Genomic DNA, 21,326 nt, shown 5'->3' with positions numbered 1-21,326 from the left:
AAGAAACACACTGTGCAAAATTTCAGCTCAATCGGACTTAAAATGGGGTGGCGCAAAGCGATTGAAGTTTGGCTTTTTGAAAACCGAAAAATCACTCAAGGAAGGAGGGGGGGGGAACGTCAAACTTCAGTTTTCGAAATTTTTTTTGATGCCAAATGACTTAAAAACGAATGAAACGTCGAGAATTGGTGTCATCTGAAAAAAAATTTTTTTGAAAAAGTTTACTCTCCGGGACTTGTTGTTTTTTTAATTGTGGAAGGCGGAGTTCAAAATGTACAGAATTTATCTTTTGAAATTGATCACTAGTCTCTCGAAATAGCTTGTATAATGATATACACTATAACTAGCATCGAATTCATTATGTTTCATTAGGGTGGTTCAATTATTCGGCATAGGGTGGTTCATAATATTGTGAAAAATGCGTATAAAATGAGAAAAAAAGCACTTCGGTTCGTTTGATTGGTGTGACGTCTTCGACAAAGTTGTAGATAATAATTCGGTCTTTCCAAAAAAAAATACACTCAAAAAATTAATCGTTCAAAAGTTAGAAGAAAGATTAAAAATAATTATTCAAAAGGGCTCATTTTTAAAGACTTGATTTTTTTAATAAAACCTACGAAAGATTACCAAAACAATGAAACCAGTCAGATCATATAGAAATCAAGAAAAATAAGTAATCATTTTTGAAAAAAAAAATTTTTTTGAAAAAAAAATTATTTTCAATTATTTTTTTTAAAAGGCATATTTTTATTTGGAAGGACAAAATGTTATCTACAACTTTGCCGAAGACACTATGCCGTTTCGACTGTAGACATATTTTTAATTTCCAATAGAGCACTCTATGAGGAATCAAGGATATTTCTACAGTCAAAACGGTTTATTTGATTGGCATAGTGTATCTGGCAAAGTTGTAAATAATAACTTCGTTCCTCCAAAAAAAATGTACCCTGTGAAAAAAAAATTAATTTAAAATATATAACTTTTTTTCTGATTTCTCCATGGCCGGTTTCGTTGTTCAGGAAAACTTTCGTAGTTTTAATAAGAAAAATCGGTTTTTTTAAATGGGCTGTTTTCGATAATTAATTTATAACTTTCTTTCATTTTTTTTTATTTGAAAAACAAAACTATTATTTACAACTTTGTCGAAGATCTCACACCGCTCAAACGAACCGTGTTGGCTCTAAAAAATTAAATAGCATTTTCCAATAGCTTTTCAAAAATGAGTTGTGTTTCAATAAAATAAACCAATAGCACAAAATGGCATCTTTTGCCTATAAAAACGTCTATGCAAAGTTTCAGCCAATGGGCACGTTCACGTTCTGCCAGAGCACTGTGTGTTCAATCAAGTGTTGGCAAAGGAAATTATTGTGGTAAATACAACGAATAAATTGTCTGGTACAACATTCGAAAGACGAGTGCAAGTGTCTTAGAGAGTAGATTTTTCGAACAAAGTAATATAACATATTCCATCAGTTTCCACCGTTTCATTTAAAAGTTCAAGACACTTGGAATCGAAAACATTTTTCAAATATTGAAATTCCATGTACCTCCCGTGTGTGATTTTGCAAATGACATGACAGCATTCAACATTTTCCACGAGACACAATCTTAATGGTTGAGATAATTTTTTTTTTGCACAGAGTAGTTTGATACATTTTGTAAATTTGTTTTGTAATATTCTGCCATTTTACTTATAATTTTTCCAATTCAACATTGCCACCCTAACGACAATGATATAACTAATATTATATTTTCAGGCATTATTCTATTGGTATTCAGTGAAAATTGATTTTTTTTTTCATTTTATACTCATTTTTACACAATATTATGAACCACCCTATGTCGAATAAATGAACCACCCTAATGAAACATAATGCATTCGATGCTACACAGTAAGAAAACTTTATGTCGAATCGCATGTAAAGAATTGTCTCCATCGCTTATCATAGAAAATTCCATAATATTCCACGCTACTTTAAATGATATTGTACATAATTTTCAAATTAAATCGTGGTTTACGTCAGAATCAACAGAAATTTTAATGGAATTGCACATAATTTTCAAACAAAATCATGGTTTACGTCAAGAACAGCTAAAATTCAAATAGGAAAATATTTTACGTGACGTGTAATATTCAGAATTTTTTACTGTGTAGTTATAGTGTATATCATTATACAAGCTATTTCGAGAGACTAGTGATCAATATCAAAAGATAAATACTGAACATTTTGAACTCCGCCTTCCACAATTAAAAAAACAACTAAGTTCCAGAGAGTAAATTTCTGCAAAAAAATTTTTTTCTGTTGACACCAATTCTCGACGTTTCATGCGTTTTTAAGTCATTTGGCATCAAAAAAAAATTTTCGAAAACCGAAATTTCACGTTACCTCAGTTGTCTCTCCTGCAATAATATAATATATTGCATTAATCCACTTCCCGTCTTGAGCTACAGTTTCCTCATCCTAAAGCAAGCACAATACTTCGTTTCCTCTTCTGCCCTTAATTCGAATGAAACGTCCTTCGTAATTTCCCTTTTATGAATTTCACCATCCACACTTTAATGAACATGGTTATTTGAACAGCTGCATTAACAATGTTTTTCTTGCGTAAGATAATCAATTCACTCCCCCCCCCCCCTTGTAAGACTACGTAGGAAAACTGCACACACCTCCTCCCTTCCTTTGTGGTTACGTTATTGAACGGCCCCTAAATACCCTATCAAAACGTTAGTTTCATCAGAGTGTTAAGCAGCACTAAAGTGGGTATTACGCAGAGCAAATATTTGCTTAAAATGACGCAGGCATCCAAAAAGGCATCCAAAAACTCTAAAACTATCTTATTTTTAGTCATATTGAACTGATTATTCAGTATTCTATCGTTTCCTTCCTATTTGTCTCGGTCTTTCACAGAAAACTGCCTTATGGCGAAATAACGTTCTAGTTAATCAAACAAAATTCTAACACGGAATCCTACTTTCTAATCAATGGTAAAACCAATTCCAACAGAATTCGCATCGTGTAATGGTATAGCAAAAATATTTGATAAAAATAAGCGAAGAAGCTTTGCTACCGTTCGAGCAAACAGAGTTTTGAGCAATTATTTGCTTTAGTGTAGTAGTAGAGCAATGCCTAACAATCAGTTTTATCTTCATCAAAAGGTTTTACGGAAGAAAATTACATTATTTGGGCTTTGACGATATGAAGATCCTGAAACCTCCTTTGCTACACATCTTTGCAACAAAAATCCTTCGCAAATATTTTATGCGAACTTGAAAATGTTCTCGAAATCTCGTTTTTACTTAGATTTTTTTTCATTTCCGTTTCCCTGGAAAATAATTCTCTGGAATATTGCAAACCCTACTTCGTATAGTAACGGTTGCATTAAAAATGGACAAAAATTGCCGATATTTCGTTGGTTTATCTTCACATGCACTGACAAAACTACTCATGCAGCGTCAATTATAGTAACCCAAAAGCCAGCAGAAACAAATTGACAGCTCTATCAGTCGAACTCTAACCGTGTTGGCGAAAACAGTGAAGCTTCTCAGTTCAGGAGTGTTCAAAGAACGGTACCCCGCCGTGTCGAAAACGGACACCGTGTGGCACTTTGTGGACGCTGAATACGCTCGTTCCGCATCTACAACATCTTGTCACTATTGGACTACAGAGCATTAAAAGAAATCCCGGTTTTGGACAGCCGATGACCCTGAGCGACAAGAAGGTCGTAAAGATGGTGAGGAGGAAGACCGAGGGGAAAGTAGCTACATCGCTTGCGTGCGCTTGGCCGGAGGTCAGTGCAACCGACCGAACTGTTGAAAAGTACCTGGCGAACATGGATATACACGTCAGGAAGCAGAAGTCCCGTCCATTGATCTCGGAGCTGCAGGCAATGACGCAACGGTAGCGGCTGAGTAAGATGGTCAAGTCGATTTTTCCGGCGAATCGCGACGTGGCAGTGGTGATGGACTACGAGACCTATCTCACCCTGGATGACAACGATTGGCAGGTAACTTCGTATTTCACTTCTCCCACGAAGGAAGTGAGCTCCGAGGTGAAATTTATTTCACACTCCAAGTTCCCCAAGAAGGTGCTGCTGTGGCTGACAATCAGCGAGAAGGGGATATCAAAGCAGCTCGTCTTCTGCTCCGGACTGATCGTGAACGCAAAATGTGTAGTACGAAGTGCCTGCCGGAAGTCGCGTCGTTCATCAACAAATACCATAAGAGCTAAGACGCGGTGTTCTGGCATGATCTGGCGTAGGCCCACTACTCGAAGCGATCGTAGGAGGAAATGGAGCGGCTGAATATAGATGTGGTACCCAAGTCGGCGAACCCGCCCAACGTCCCCAAGCTGCATCCCAAAGATAATTTCTGACATACCTGATGCGTAAGATCTACGTAAGTAGACCTAAGTTTACATAATTAGCTGGGGACGGGGATTATAGGAAATTTATCAAACTCAATCATATGTCCCATCACAATCCGAAAAAAAGCTCATTATTTTAGTGCAAACCATATAGATTGCACCTTTTCCAGTGCATTTTCTCCCTCTTAATTTGGGCGTTTTTATAGTCGTAATTGTCTCCAATTTGGTAATATATGGCGCCAGTCAGTGTGAGCATTTTTAAAATATCTAAAAGGTGATAAACCAAGCTGAGACATTTCGTCAAAAACCCGCTTTAACATGTTAGTGGCTTCATTATGGCGCAATATACTTTGGTGGTGTGAAAATGTTTGGTTTCATGTCCAACTATCGTCATTTGCGGAAAATGTTACTTTTCTCAGTGCTTTCAAAGATAACGGCGGCTGAACCGCATCGAGAGTTGAAAAAGTTCACGTAAGTTCCGGTCTTAGTTGGTTCACCGTCGTGATTGGTTCCGTCACTTTGACGATGGTAATTGTTGACGACTGTTCGCATGAAGGAAGGCTGAAAGTCTTCGAAAACGCTGAATTGGAGGGATTGCTTGATAATGATACATTCCAAGTGCAGGAATAGCTTATTTTGGCATCAGGATTACCTGTCAAGCCATTTACATGCTTAGGGAATGATTCAAAAACAAGGAACTTGGGTTCCTTATGATTTGGACCTAGGAGATGTTGAGCGTCGTTTAATCGCCTATGACTAAATGCTCCAGCAGTAAAAAAGGAAGGTTTCTTTAATTTTATCGTGACGGTTGATGGAAAATGGATTAATTACAAGTTAAAAAAGAGAAAATCAGTCCTCATGACAATGCTCTTACGTTATCGGTTCAACCGAATGATTGTGCTGTGAAGATGTCATTTATTGTGAGTTGTTGAAACCTAACAAAACCATCAATGGGAAAGAGCGTCGAATTTAATTGATGCAATTTAGTCTTACATTGCGCGAAAAATGGCAATAATACGAGCAAAAGTAGGAAAAAGTGATTCTACTGCATGACAACGCTCGGCCTCATAGTGCAAAAGTCGTTAAAAATCCGATAGAAACGCTGAAACGGGAAATTCTTCCTCAACTGTTATATTCGCCAGATATTGCGCCGTCCGATTATCATTTGTTCCGTTTGATGATACATGGTCCGGCAAATAAGCCGTTCTGCTTATGAAAACATCGAAAAATGGTTTGATTCGAGAAAAGTTTCAAGAGACTAACACTTTTATCGTAACGGTATTCGAGCTCTGCCACAAATTTTGGGCAACAAAACAAGCCTCGAATTTCACAGTGGAATCCAGTCGCAAAAAGAAAGTAAATTGATAATTCGAAAACTGATTCACACGAAAACGTACAAAAACGACAATTCTCGTAATTGCTATGCGAAGATGCGTTACTTGTGGTTAGTTTAACTTAAAAGTAAAACGAAATCTATCTTGCATAATGTACTGCCGAATTTTGGCGTAGAACTACGTCTTTCAGGAAGTTCGGCTACATGGGGATGTAGAAAAACGGAAACGGTGAAAAGTATGTCTAATTTCAAATGCTAATAAGTCGGTTAGTACTTACTTACTTACTTTTTTGGCTAACGGACCGTTCATCGGTCTAAGGCCGAACGAATTAAAGATGTCCAGCTTCTTTTGTCCTGGTCAGCCGTTCTCCAGTCTCCTCGTACACCAGCTGATCCGGCATCTTCTTCCACCGCGCACATCCACCGCGTGTGAGGCCTACCACGGAGTCGACGGTCTCTTCCTGGTTCTCTACTGAAGATAGTTTAGGCGGCTCTCTCGTCAGGCATTCTGGCTACATGTCTAGCCCACTGAAGTCTGCCCCGCTGTATAACCTTCACTATATCAGCAAGTTTGTATACCTGTACAACTCATGACAACTCGTGATTCATGCGTCTGCTCCACACTACATCTTCCAATTTACCGCCAAGTATCGATCGCAGAACTTTACGCTCAAAAACTCCGAACACTCGTCGGTCAGCTTCCTTCAGCGTCCATGCTTCATGTCCGTAAAGGGTTCCCGGGAGTATCAGCGTCCTATACAGCGCTAGTTTTGTGCGAGTTTGCAAACTACGGAACCTTAGCTGGTTACGTAGTCCGTAGAAGGCCCTGTTCGCAGCTGCAACTCGCCGTTTCACTTCACGCTCCCTGCCAGCTGCCATGTACTTCGTTTTGGCAGAGTTAATGACAAGTCCTAATCTCGCTGCTTACCTATTAAAAGATACGAAGGCCTCCTCCACGGCCCTACGGTTGATACCGATGATATCAATGTCGTCCGCAAAACCAAGAAGCATGTGAGATTTCGTGAGGATTGTACCATTTCTTTCCACGTTTGCTTCTCGTACTGCACTTTTAAGGGCAATGTTGAAAAGTAAGATAAAGAGCGCATCCCTCTTCAGTCCATCCAACGTTACGAACGCGGCTGATGTCTCGGTTTAGTTGTTAATGTATTTTCTCCGTTCTTACAACAACCAGTTGGAAAATCTTTTATGCATCTGCCTGAAGGCAGAAAATTGTAATTTGATTATTTTAACTATTGGAAAATTGTCAAGCCTTGTTAAAACGCAAAATTAGAGCTCTGATTGTCGTTTAAAGCTGTCATTCCCAAGCACGGTCGACAGAATTATAGACCTAGTAGATCGGAAATTTACTATTTGGCCGATAAGAGAGCCTGCTTCAGCCTAAACTAGTCATATAAGTTCTGGACAGCAGCTACGACAGTCTTTACTTAGCAGCAACAGTGGCAGGATCAGCTGGTCTATTAAAAAGCTGCCTTAGTGCAGTAGTAGGTAGATCAGCCGACACTTTCTCCAATGAAAAGTTATCTTATTTTTACAACACACAAACGTTCTCGGATGCTGGCAATCAAAATATCTTTTGAGAACAAATTAAATAATAATTGAAGCGTTAATATCTTCAAGTACCAGCAGCGTCAGTGGTGGTAACAGCTTCAGCGGTAGGTGCAGCGGCACATCCCTTAGTAAAAAGTAGCCTTTGTACTATAGCCGCAGCATCAGTGGGAGGCGTATTGGCCAACACTTCCTCCAGTGAAAACCTCTGCCAACCTTTTTTTGGCTGCTGCCAATCTGTAGAAACTTCTTTGCGCTGCACAGTGTTTGTTCCATTATTGTTTAGGTATGAAAATCTAATGACATTCATCTGTTGTTCATTGTTCAATATAAACGCCATTATATGAACATAATCGTCATTTTATTTCAACGATTGTAAGAAAGTTTTATTAGTTTTATGTGACAGCTGTCATTATATTTTCAACCGAGCACTCAATGGTGCCATTCTCGGCGATAAATTACCGAGATCCGGCAAAAAAATTAAGTGTGTAGTAATTTCGTCCCTGCAATTCTCCCTGTTATCGAAGGCGAATCTCGTTCCAAATGCTAACCCTAAACAGCTGACTGCCCCCAACCTCTTCCACGTATTCATTGCTTGCATACTACCTTGCCGGGTACCCTTGCATAATTCCGTACAGTTAGTCGCACATAAAATTGAAAGGGTCCTAAATACCGATTCTACTCCGATTACACACTCCCGGTTGCTGTTCCGTAGGCCGTTCTTATCTCTTCCCCGCCTTGGTTGGTTTCGTTGATAGACTGCAGAGTAGTTTGCTCACTGCCGCTGCTGCTGCTGCTGCTGCTGTACCCATTTTGGATACACGAATGGTACGTACTCGATGCGAAATCGCACGTGAGTAACGGAGGATGCAGACGAAGCGAAAAAAATACGAAAGAAAGAGCATGAAAGCTCTTGTTTTGATCATACCTCATCGCCCATTCAGCAGCTGTTTTGCCCTGTTCTCTATTCCTGGTGGGCCAGCAGTTTTCTATACGGTCGGCTACAAATTTCTCTGTAATCAGTAGTAGCTCCAGCTCCTCAGCTGAGCGGTGGTGGTCAAACGTGCACATCGTCGACTCTGTTGCAGTAGTAATTACTTCTGAGGATTCAGCCTCTCACCTACCGTGCGTTCGCTCGTTCGTTATCGCCTCCCACCAAGATCTGGTTCAGTTTTGCACACTGGAGTGTCATAGATTGTATTGTGGTTTGACATTAGATCGATAAATAGCCCATGCATATTCATTCGTGATTCTCAACAAAACTCGGAGAAACAACATCGCCACCGACCGCGACGGCAAAAGTGTTGGTAAAACCGTAATCGGTCAGGAAGGACTCCGCCTGCAGAGGACACCGAGGTGAGCTTTCTAACATCAATTTCCACTTTGGCTATTTCTTTGCCTTAAAGCATACTTTAGCGTCCGGCCCGGCCCATGGGGCGAGGATTCTTCGTTCAGTGAGCGACAGGATGCGTATACCATTTGTGGATGCGGCATCGAACATCAGTCTCTCGTTCTCTCGTCGTGCGTACGTTTTCGGATTTCATTGTCCTTCTACCTACCAGTGAAGCTGCTGCTAGGGCTTGCGATAATGCGATGTACAGAACATAGAGGCTGCCACGTTGCCACGTTTCGATGGGCAACGGGCGCGCTACGGGAGATTTTAGCACCGGCTGAGTTTCGGAATATTTTGTTTCCGGCTTTGGATGCGAGTGTTAGAGGAACATTAACATGATAATTTTCAAATGCGGTTCGAAGAAAAGATACGGAGAATGTGGTTCGAGAATGAAACATTTCTTGGCAGCACTTTAAGTAATATAATCCATATAATATATATTACATATTTTCCCCAATTACATTTAGGTAACTTATACGAACGACATTTTTATTTCGAGAAGAAAAACTTAAATGTTGAAACATAAGAAATGTTATATTTTGGAAAACAAGAAACTTTTTAATTGTACTTTACGTTTTCAAACAAACTGTACTACATGAAAACATAACCGATAAATTTTAATTAAATGAAGACATCATCATCACATTCATCATGTGTTGCAGTTTTGATAATTTTTTTGTTTTACAAAAATGATAAACATTAAATTACATAAGGGGTATGTATATAATTAGCTGAATATATTTATGATCTGGATTTATATTATTACAACAAAATGTATCTACAACATGAGTGTTGCTACCCACAGGTAGTAAATCCCCATTAAAACGGAGCTGCGACTCCTGTCGCAATATAATTACGTGCAGCCGTTAGCAGCTTCACAATCATGATGCCGAACTCATAATTATTCGCGGTCGCTTAGACTGCACACATCATAAACCAAATTGTCATTTTGAAATAGGATGTTTTATATGCAAAAATCTTCAAGCGCATCGTTGCAAAGCTAGGTAATTGCACATTATGAATCGCTTTCGGTAGTCTTCACAGGAAACACCTTCGAAAGAGACTATAATTTCGATAATGGAACTGTGACTGATGTTCCCAATTGCGACAAATCGAATCAGGTGTATAATTTGCGAGTCCCTCCAGTGGCAGTGCCCTCGGAGTCCTCTAACCTGTGCCGAAAAAGGAAACTCATTCACACATCGATGGTCACACGTACCACGTATCTTTATGTAGTCGATAAATGGCAAGCGAAGGGCTTGCCAGATGCGACAACGCTGCAACAGCAAGGAGCATAACAATACCTAAAGAACAACATACCACACGCCTGCAAACGCAGAATGCAACGTTGCCAATATGGTTAGAATTCAATCAACCAGCAGCCAGCCAGTCGATCAACCATCCAACCGAAAGAGCAAGCAAGCAATCAACGACGACGACGACGACAACGACAACAATGACGAAAAACTCGTCGCTTTTAGAGCTCTGTTCGTTATGTATGTATGCTCGTTTATGCGACGCATGGGTCTTCGTTGAGGATAGAGGATATGGGCGATTAAAGGGAATGAGCAGTTGTACCACCATCCGACAGCAGCGCAACCAGTCGCGTATACACACTCACACCGTCATAGCTGGAGGGTAGTGAACCAAGGGGGTAAAAGGATCGACGATCGATCCCTCATCGCCAAAGCGCTTACCAGCTACCAACATCATAAAGCAGTGAATAGGAACAAAGTGCGTGCAGGCAGACGGGACACCAAGCATAACTTTTTTTTTCGGAAGAGAGAATTGCCTCGAACTTGCTCCGCAGAAGAAGAAGCAGCAAAAATCGAGCGGCGAGCAAACCTTGAACGTGTGTGTGTGTGCGACTCGAAATGCATACAGTCAAAAACGATGTTTTTCCTCCCTTGCCTGCTATGCTGCGGAGAAGGGCATGGTCATGAGCTTTTTTGTCGTCATTGGTTTTGGCTGAGCTTTTACGAGCACACACACTAGCGCAACGTGCCTCATGCTGCGTACGGTTCACAACGTTAAATGACGCAGAGAACAAGTCGCTTACTTATCGTTGTTAGGTGGCTCGTAATGGAAAGGTATTGAATTCGTAAGAAAGTTTTTCTTTTGCAATTTGATCGCTGCATCTTGAATACAACGTGAGATCACTTTATTTTGCAGGCGGAATAAAAAAAACTAAAATCATATTAAAATTCCAGTTTTTCTTTATATAAAAATAATTTTTCTGATATGTTTTAGCTCTTATTTAAAAAATATGTTTGTTTTATTTTCCTTTTCATTCCATATGGAGTAATCACGAAATAGCACAAATTTGGTATCGTACATTATAGATTTTGCTCATAGTTGAGGGAATCATTTATCCAGTACAACTTGAAAAAAAAATCGATTTTGGTACCGATTGGAATATACTCCGCGCTGTGGGGTCCACTCTTTGTTGCAAAATGACGCATATTTTCGTTTGCATTAGCTGAAGCAAATAAACCATAGAACCCCGAAAAAATATTATTTTTAACCGGAAGTGTTGTCAGAAAGATCATTTTTGTATTTTAAAATTTATTTTAATATTTTTTAGGTGAATTTGCATTTGCATAAAAATTACGTAACACTGCAGCGGAATTCATTAAGCAGACAGTATGTGAAGTAGAGAAAAAACGAAAACTACGGGGGAAGGTGGTACTGTTTCACAATCTATATCGATACGATATTTATTCCGCTGCCGACTTATTCTATTGTGATTCGATATAGATTGTGGAACAGTACCACCATCCCCCGTAGATTAATTGGTCGAAACACCATGCCGGAGACAGGGAGATTGCGGGTTCAAGTCCCGTCGGGATGCGGTATATTTTTCCATATCTGTATCATATTTCCAGTTCGCTTATTTTTCGTTCTTTCTCTACCATATACTGTCTGCTTAATGAACTTGCGTGTTAACGGGAAAAAGCCGTTGTTAAAAATAGAATTTCAGTTCGAAAAACTGCAGAGGAATTTGCTAATTTGCTTAATAAAATTGTTTTGTCTCTTTAGAGATTTTTTGTTACGTAACGCTGATCTTACCTTCCCTATGTAACAAATAGTAACGCGCTTAAGGACACTATTTAAATTACAGGAATCATTAAATTAGAATGCTTTTGACTCGTTCTCATGTTATTGCTCTCGAAATGACTCTTCTTCTGTTGATTTGGTAAACTTGGTGAAAGTGAATTTCATGTTTCGTTTAAGGATTGCTTATTACTTACTGAAAAAATACTGTTCAAGCAAAGTAATGACAAATGTTTCGAAATATCTGCTTTGCTAATTCAACCCTGAAGTATTAATTTGCTAATTTTGTCTCTACCATCGATGCATCCCTCTTAAGAAGGCCAATTGAGACAATCGCGCCGGAAAATAAACGAAAAAAAACAATCGTTAATTCATGTCTAAAGATGCAGAGGGAAAATGAGTAAATTAATTAAAGCCATATCAAAACCAAACCAACCGAAGTAAAGCGTTGGTCATATCATGCGTAAAAGTTTACATATGAAACAGTTGTGTGCGCGATGGGTGGCGCGTTTCTTAACAATTAACGGAGAAGACCAGCGTGCCAAGCTTTCGACGGAGAATCTGGCATTGATTACGCGCAGTATAAAGTATGATAGAAAAAAACATGGATCCACCACTTCTGAGTCCAATCGGCCAGTGTTTATTTACTTTTGCAAGGTATAATATAAAAATGGGTTTTTTAACCAAGACAACACTTCCACACATTTTTCTTGCTATTCAATTGATAAATTGGAGGAATCGCGCTACGAACTGGTTTCCCATTAGACTGGGACACGGTTATATGGGGAAAAAGCGATGGTGTTATTTTTTCGCTCCCATGCACTTTTCGTGTTCCTTATGGATCCTATAACAACTGTGTAATTTTTCAGATCGATCGGTGAAACGCCCGATTTGCGCCCGATTTTTAAAGTTTCCATACGATTTTATATGGGAAAATTCACTTTTTCAAAACCTATTCTCTATAAATTCCCAGTTGGGTCCTAAAAATATATCGATACATGATAGTTGTAGGAAATTTTCCTGGAAAAAACTCTTCTGAAGACCGTAAGGCGCTACGATGCTTGTAGAAACAGCTATTCACCCCAAACTGATTGAATGTCTGACGGACGGCTCACCATTGAATTTTACTAGCAATACTGCTGCAGCATGCTGCTGTTGCAAATTCAACCATGTGATGAGAAATGATATCGCTTAAATTTTTCTTGGAGGCTTCCCCAAAGATACTATGAGCAAAAATCATACTTTGAAAATTAATTCAACGCGAAATTATTTCTCATACTTAAGTAAGTCTGCAATAACAGCATGCAGTAGCAGTGTTGCTGGAAAATTTCAATTGTGAGCCATCCGTCAGACATTCAATCAGTTTGGTGTGAATAGCTGTTTCTACAAGCATCGTAGCGCCTTATGGTCTTCAGAAGAGTTTTTCCCAGGAAAATTTCCTACAACTATCATGTATCGATATATTTTTAGGACCTTACTGGGAATTTATAGAGAATAAGTTTTGAAAAAGTGAATTTTCCCATATAAAATCGTATGGGAACTTTAAAAATCGGGCGCAAATCGGGCTTTTCACCGATCGATTTGAAAAGTTACACAGTTGTTATGGGACCCATAAGGTACTCGAAAAGTGCATGGGAGCTAACATTTATTTTTTGTCCCACCCTATTTCCCATTCTCCGTATTCACCGGATGTAGCTTCAAGCGACTATTACCTGTTTCCCCGGCTGAAAATGTAGCTCTCTGGCGTGCGATGTCACTCGAATAAGGATATAAAATTTGAAAAAAAAAAATGTTTGTTTCAGAGGAATTGAGCATTACAAAATCGAAATGTTAGAGGACCGCTACGATAATTGTGTTACTCTAGGTGAAGACTATGTGAAAGAATAAAACTGTTTTTGCATAGTAATTATCGTTTTTTTTTTCAATAGTAGACCAAAAACTGCTTCCAATCTCGTGGGCGCCCCGTACTTGCCAGATCATGCTCCACCTGGTCTAACCATTTTACTCTTTGCGCTCCTCTTCGTCTCGTCTCAACCGGATTCGAGGTGAGAACCAATTTTGCAGGGTAATTGCCCGTCGTTCTCGCAACGTGTCCTATTGTGACCATCACCTTGTCGAAGTCCACTGCGGAATCCGAATGGGTCGGAAAAATCACCCGAAATCCTCACTCAACACTGCACATCCTCCATCGTAGCCTTCATCAGTCTGGAAAGCTTCCCGGGAAAGTCGTTTTCGTCGTGTATTCTACTTAGTTCTTCACGATTAATCGACTCATAAGCGGCTTTGAAGTTGCTGAAGAGATGATGCTTAGGAACTCAAAATTCGAGGCATTTTTGTAGGATCTGCCGCAGAGTAAATTTGTTTGTATCGCTCCACGTTCTGACTTGCTACTTTTCGCAGCATTACTGCCCGCGCTGCGTTCGTTCCATCTGATATCTGCCGACATTCCTCGTCAAACCGATCATTGCGTCGACTCGGTACTCCGTGACTTGAGATGTTCTACGTTACAATGCTGATGATTGACTTGACGGTATTCCAACAGACCTCTAGAGAGGCTTCTTCCAGCTCGTCCTCTTCTGGCAGTGCAGCTTCGAAAGAAAGCGCGTAGTTTTCGACGACTTCGAGTTGCATCAGTCGCACGAGATTATACCTTGGCGGGATACGGTATCGTATGTTATTCTCAACGGATTGTTTTTGGTGTATCTTCACCATCACTAAGTAGTGGTTCATGTCGATGATAGCGTCCCCACGTGTTTGGACGTCGATAATGTCTGAAAAGTGTCGACCATCTATCAAAACGTGATCGTTTTGCGTCTCTGTTTGGTTAGTTGATTTCCAGATATAGCGATTTTTGAGGCTACGCTGGAAAAAGGCGCTACGTATGGTCATATTAAGTCAATCGTCTCCAATTCCTCCAATTACCGGTCTAAATTCCTCCTCCTGACCGACCAGAGCGTGGTTATCCCCGCTGACAATCTTTACATCATATTTTGGGCAGCGATCGTATTCACGTTCAAACTGCGAGTAGAATTCGTCTTTATAGTCATCAGAACTTCCGAGGTGAGGGCTGCGCACGTTCATAATGCTAATGATGAAGAATCGGCCTTTGATTCTTAACCTGCACATTCTGGGGTTAACCGGCCATCACCGGCCACCCCTTACCCATCACTATAAAAGCTGTGCCCAGCTCATGTGTGTCACCACAACTCTGGTAGATGGTGTGTCCATCTTTATACGTACGCACCATTGTCCCTTTCCAGCATACCACCTGCAGCGCTACGATGTTGAACTTGCGGTTTATCAATTCTTCGGAAAGAACACGGGTATTTCCTAGGAAATTGAGAGATCAGAAGTTCCATGTTCCAAGTATTCAATCGTAAGTCCGCTTTCGTCACCCGAGGAAGGAAGGCCACTTCCCCTGTCAGCATGTGACCGGTGGCCCCACCGGGGTTGGTGACCCGAACTTCTTGCTAGTTACTCGCATCCAGGTTGACACCAACGAGGAGGTGATAGGAGTTCGGTAGCTGCCCAGACAACCAATTTACGCGTATAATGCAAACAGTCATCGCATTGTACGTGCATTTATACGTGATTGTTACATCGCACAAGATGCTGTTGCTTATAACGTGGAGGCGGTATGCGTGTATTTCCAAAATATCAAAAAACTTTTACGATGAAAAATGTTCATATATACGATTTTAACTGTTAAAGCTTGATAACTTATTCGAGCTGTTTCATTATTTAATGCCACTCTACAGCTTCATATTTGTTATTTAAAACGAAACTATAAGCGATATATGACTATACACTACGGGTTCTTTCATTACTTAATGCGACTTCACAAGTCAACATTAGCAAATTATTTCAGATATTCATGCGATGTTCGCCACGCATTCCTACGTATTAGTTTATTATAGCATGCGAATAAATCATCTTTTAATAAAAATTATTTATCCCTTGCTATTCATTATTTATCCCTTGCTATTCATATTACAAAGAATAGCAATTACAAATGTCAGTGTTTAATTTTTACCATTCTTTTCTTCTCCTTTGGACACACGCTGTAATGTTTGGGTATCCATCCGGACTCGAACCTCGAACTCTTAGATTATCAAGCAACATTTTTTCCACTCCCCCGTGGTCTCGCTGTCGGAAATCTCTGAGTTTTGGTGATAACTTCCTAGTTTCTTCGTATAAATGACCAAATGATGTCGCAAAGCATGAATCTAATCAGATCTCGTATTGCGAGTTAGTTGAACTGTTGAAAGTGAACTGTCAAAACACCTCATTATATTTCATGCGATGGAAGCAAGACAACAAAATCAGTTTATCAGTTAATGAAGATTGTCAAAGAATCGGTCAGTGTCAGTGAAAAAGTGTTTCGGTGAGGTTCATTTTGGTTGAGTGTACGGTGTGTTTTTCTTTTTCGCTTTGAAGTGAAGATCATTTGGTTGGATTTGTCGTCAAATTTTATTCCGTAACCGTGAACGATGCGCGCGATCTATTTCATCTGAGTATAACAGCACGTTACTAGGACGAAAATCTAGTGTATCTGAAAGAGTGCTGCGATCATTGGAAGTGAAAATTGAAAATGATTGGCTGTAATTTTCGAAGAATTTTGCTGGGGAAAATGACTTTTATCAGCACTGACGGGAAGTGACTAAATTTATATGTGATACGCTGTAATGCGGATGGTTTTCGATTTTCGCGCATACTCGTCAGTGTGTGGATTTGGTTTTTGAATCCGGGTTTATTACCTATTTGTCGCAAAGATTCCGCATAACATATATGCGGATATGCATATATGCGATGAAACATTCTCATTGGTCATACAAGGTGATGATCTATCGTAATATCTTGTGCGATGTAAGCTGTGCAAACATAAGCGGCATCTAGTTATCATAAATTCAGTCGTTTACGGTGTTACAAAATAATGCCTTTGCGACTAAACATGAGACTTTTGATTTTCGCATATATTTATCACTTTGTGGAATTAATAAAAGTTTGAATATACATGATATGAGTTAATCTGTATTGCTGTGCGAGAATGTTACACTCATCACAAGAAGCTCGCAAAATAACACCATATACGATGAAACACTTGCGTTGCTCATACAGCTATACGATAGTGCTGTATCATAAAACTTTATACGAGGTAATCCGTGCAATCTTATGCGATTTTTAGTTGTCTAGACTTGTTTTTATGAATTTAGACATTAACGGTGATACAAAATGATAGCTTTTGCGACTAAATTTATATGCAATACGATGTGATACGGGAGATTTTTGCTTTATACGTATAATCATCACTTTGTGGGTTTACTACAAGTTTGAACAGGCATGATATGAGTTTATGTGTATTACTATGCGAGTATGTTACACTCGTCGCAAGAAGTTCGCAAAATAACACCATATGCGTTTAAACACAAACGTTGTTCATACAGCTATACGATACTGATGTGCCATAGAACTTTATACGAGGTAACCCGTGCAATCTTATGCGACTTCTGATTGTCTGGGTGGAAGGCTAATGGTTCGCATATGGGAACTATATTGCGTCTTTGGTTTAGTCATTTGTTAGTTTGGAGTGTGGAAATTCATGGGCTAATCACTGCAACCGTTTGATCTCTTGTGATATTGCCGGGGTGTCTGTTGTCTTCCGCACTTCTATTATTAGCAAAGTTACCATTGAAAGTGCGTGATATGCTTATTATTTATCGGTGCGTGTTGTGCATGTTTTTCCTCTTTTTTACGCTTACCTACTGCTCTACTATACCGACATTCGTGTCTTCTGTCATGTATCACCAACTATGATTCCCTGCAGAGATTCTAACTATGTGGAATGGTAGAGTCGCTTTTGAGCCGAAAACATCTGCCAACTCTTTGCGAAGAAATTTGCACTAACATTTCGCGACGAAGTAATCCCGTCTAAGCAAATTACCCTGGCTGCTAGCAACGTTCCACTAACGATTGAAAACACTCGTGAGTGGATTTACCATAGATGAAACAATGATCTCTAGTGCCGCCTCTATATTAGAATCATCGACAAAATCCGGCCCGGATGGAATTCCTTCTGCGTTTTTAAAAAAGCACATTGAGAACCTGCTAATCCCTCTTCGGCTCGTGTTTGGTTCGTTCCTTTCCAGTGGGGATTTTCCGTCTCCATGGAAAACTGCATTTATGTTCCCCGTTTTCAAAAAAGGAGATCGGAGGGATGTCAATAACTTTTAGGGTGGGGAAAAGTGATCGATTTTCCAGAACCAAGTTTTTTTGGTTCCTTTTGGGGTCCCAAACAACCCTGAACTTTCCGAAAGTCGATTGGTTTTGTCTCCGCTTAGCGCATTCCATTCCAAATTTGTATAAAAATTTATATGGGAAAACCTACTTTTATGCCTTTACCTTTCTAGAGAGCTCAATAATGCCCTAATAATACAATACACTACAATATGTTAAAGTATAGTATTTTAGATGCCTAACAACTTTGCAGAAGACACTGAAGAGCAAGGATGTCCCTAAGAAGAGCTATAGCTGTTCAAAGTTGAGTATGTCGATTTAAATGCATAAAATCTTGTTTTCTGTCAACATTATCAATGTACCGGCGTCAGCAGGATTCCCATCAGAAGTAACTTGTCGTAACGAGTTTATACACCCAGCTGGATCAAGCAAACAAATTCAGGTCAATATTCTAGGTGTAGGTAAGATCTACAACGTGTTCCAGAGGTTACTTCTGATGGAAATCTGACTTACGCCGGTACACTGGCAGTGTTGGCAGAAAAAATGATTCGCAACATAAATTTCGACATAATCAACTTTGAACAGCTCTAGTATTTTTTTGGGACACCCTAGCTCTTTAGTGTCTTTGGCCAAGTTGTTAGGCATCAAAAAACCTACCATTTGAAGTCATGAAACCTATGGTTTGGCTCATTTTGAGCTCTTTAGAATGGAAAATGTAGAAAAGTTGTTTTTTCCATACAAATCTCCATATAAATTTGAAATGCAATGCGCCAAGCGAAGACAAAACCAATCGACTTCCGATAAATTTAGGATTGTTTGGGGCCTCAATTATAATAAAAGAACCTTGGTTCTGGCTTTCTGCTATTAAGTTTCGTTTTTTTTCCATATAACGATTCCCCACCCTAATAACTATCGAGGAATTTCGTCGTTATGCGCAATATCCAAGTTGTTTGAGCTTGTGATCATGGCTCCGTTGCTGTCTCACTGCAAACAATACTTGAGCGATGATCAACACGGGTTCGTCTCGGATAGATCAACCAATACAAATCTACTGTGCTTGACGTCATATGTTGCGGAAAGCCTGGTGGGTCGCGCTCAAACGGACGTCATATACACTGGGGTCTTTTTTTACGCGGGTTATTTTTATGCGGTTTTTTTATACACGACTTTTTTACGCGGTTTTTTACAATAACGCGGATTATTTTTACACGATTTGATAGATTATTTTTACGCGGTAGTAAATAAGTTTAGTATAAGTAATCCAATAAAGTAAAAATCAATCATATGGTTCATGACAATAAGATATTCTGTTTAATTAATCTAAATAATGCATATTTTTAATGTATTTGCTGTTATTATCATAAAATAGGCAATTTCCGTTGATTCGGTAAGAAGAAACAAAAATATATTAATAATTGTGCAACGATACGAGTCAGAGTCGTTGCGATTTACTTCCTTTTAAGAAACGAAAGCTTAAACATGTAGCAAAATTATTATAAAAAAGTTATTGTCATGTTCTTCAATGAATTTTCATTTTAGAATCACTAAAACTTATTTTGTGTTTTTCGTTACCATTTTTATATCATTTTTCATGTTTATATTTACTTACGTGCCATTATTTTTAATCGGATCTTATTATTGTATGGAGTTTTTTACGCGATTTTTTAAAATTACGTGGTTTTTTTATACGCGGATTTTTTCAACGCGGTACAACCAACCGCGTAAAAAAAGACCCCAGTGTATACCGATTTATCTGCGGCTTTCGATAAAATCAATCATGTCAGTACGATTGCTAAGCTCGAAAGACTCGGTCTTAGCGGCAGTATGTTACGTTGGTGCCATCCCTACTTTGTTGGTCGTAAACTGACCGTGACTATCGACGATCTTCAAGCAGTGCCTTTTTCGGCCTCGTCTGGAATCCCGCAAGGCAGCTATTTGGGACCGTTATTCTTTCCATTATACTTCAATGATGTAAACTGTGTACTTAAAGGTCCCCGTTTGTCCTTCGCTGAAGTTATACCTGAAGATCCGTTCGATAGCGGATGCCTCTTGCCTTCAGCGCGGGTTCAACACCTTCATGAATTGGTGCAATCTAAACTGCATGATTGTCAATCCTGAGAAATGCTCGGTAATTTCCTTCAGCCGTATTCGTCAACCTGTTATTTTTGATTACAAGTTCGGCGGTACCAAAATCCAACGAGTCGACCATGTGAAGGATCTAGGCGTTATACTGGATAGCCAACTATCGTTTAAACGGCATGTTTCTTACATTGTGGATAAGGCATCCAGAACTCTAGGATTTATTTTCCGCATCACAAAGCATTTCACCAGCATGTATTACCTCAAAGCATTATACTATTCATTAGTACGTTCTACGCTTGAATACTGTATGGCGCCCACATTACCAAAACGGGGTGGTAAGAATTGAATCGGTTCAACGCCGCTTCTTACGCTTTGCTCTTCGTCGTTTACCTTGGCGAAACCGGTTCCGTCTGCCAAGTTATGAGAGTCGATGTCGACTGATCCATTTGGAGACTCTCTAGACGCGAAGAAACATCCCAAGAGCTATGTTCGTTGCCGATACGTTGCAGGGTAGAACCGATTGTCCTGCTATTTTGGGTGTAATTAATCTTATCGTGCAACCCAGGGCACTGCGGAACAACTCTAAGCTGAGGATATCCTTTCAACGCACCAACTATGGACAAAACAGCGCTTTGGTCGGTATACAGCGAGTTCTCAACAAAGTATCTTCTGTTTTTGAGTTTAATTTATCACGTGATACAATCCGCCGTAGATTTTCTGTGTTTTTTTACTACAACTTGACGAATAAGGTAGTTTTTGTTGTTTATATCGTATTGTACTTATTATATTGTAGCTAACATAACTGTTTTTAGTTTAAGACACTTAACCATCATTGGGACATCTGTTGTCTGTTAATGTTGACTAATAAATAAATAAGTAAATTAAAAATTTTCGATTTCTCATAAATTCAAAATGGCGCCATTGTTGCCCCTTAAGGTAAAATGTGTTCAAACTGGGAGAAATTTGTTTTTGCATCAAAATTCACTAAAAATCATACATAGAAGACATAGAGACAAAAGAAAAGGAAATTTTTGTTACGCTGTGCCATTTTTAAATTCTCGTTAGTCAACGCTTTGGCCACAGGTGATAAACATTACACAATATATTATTCAACTGATTTGTAGCCAACTAAACCTTTAAGCCCTCTTAAATCCACCTACAAATACTCCAACCGCACTGCTGCTTGGTTTACTCATTTTCCTCCGCCTTTTTCTTTCGTCGTCGTTGATCGGACGAAAAAGCTTGCGGCTCCGCTCGGGAGCGCGCACGCACTTCGACGAACCACACATCGAGAGCCCAC

General features: G+C 39.5%; 1 protein-coding gene across 3 annotated transcripts in view; it reads left to right on the top strand.

Moving 5' to 3' along the window:
- LOC129732808 (protein gustavus) overlaps positions 1-21,326 on the top strand; it is a 267,291-nt gene that overhangs the window by 205,879 nt on the left and 40,086 nt on the right. Inside the window, exon 1 of one of the 3 annotated variants that reach the window (XM_055694081.1) lies at positions 8,392-8,619. The exons of the other annotated variants lie outside the window; for them this stretch is intronic. The gene's annotated coding sequence lies outside the window, so the exon portion shown is untranslated. Of the gene's footprint in view, positions 1-8,391; positions 8,620-21,326 lie in introns of those variants that run through there. 3 annotated transcript variants of the gene reach the window in all.

The sequence above is a fragment of the Wyeomyia smithii genome, chromosome 3 (assembly GCF_029784165.1).
Source record: "Wyeomyia smithii strain HCP4-BCI-WySm-NY-G18 chromosome 3, ASM2978416v1, whole genome shotgun sequence".
Classification (NCBI taxonomy): domain Eukaryota; kingdom Metazoa; phylum Arthropoda; class Insecta; order Diptera; family Culicidae; genus Wyeomyia; species Wyeomyia smithii.
This window is presented reverse-complemented; position numbering and strand designations above follow the sequence as displayed.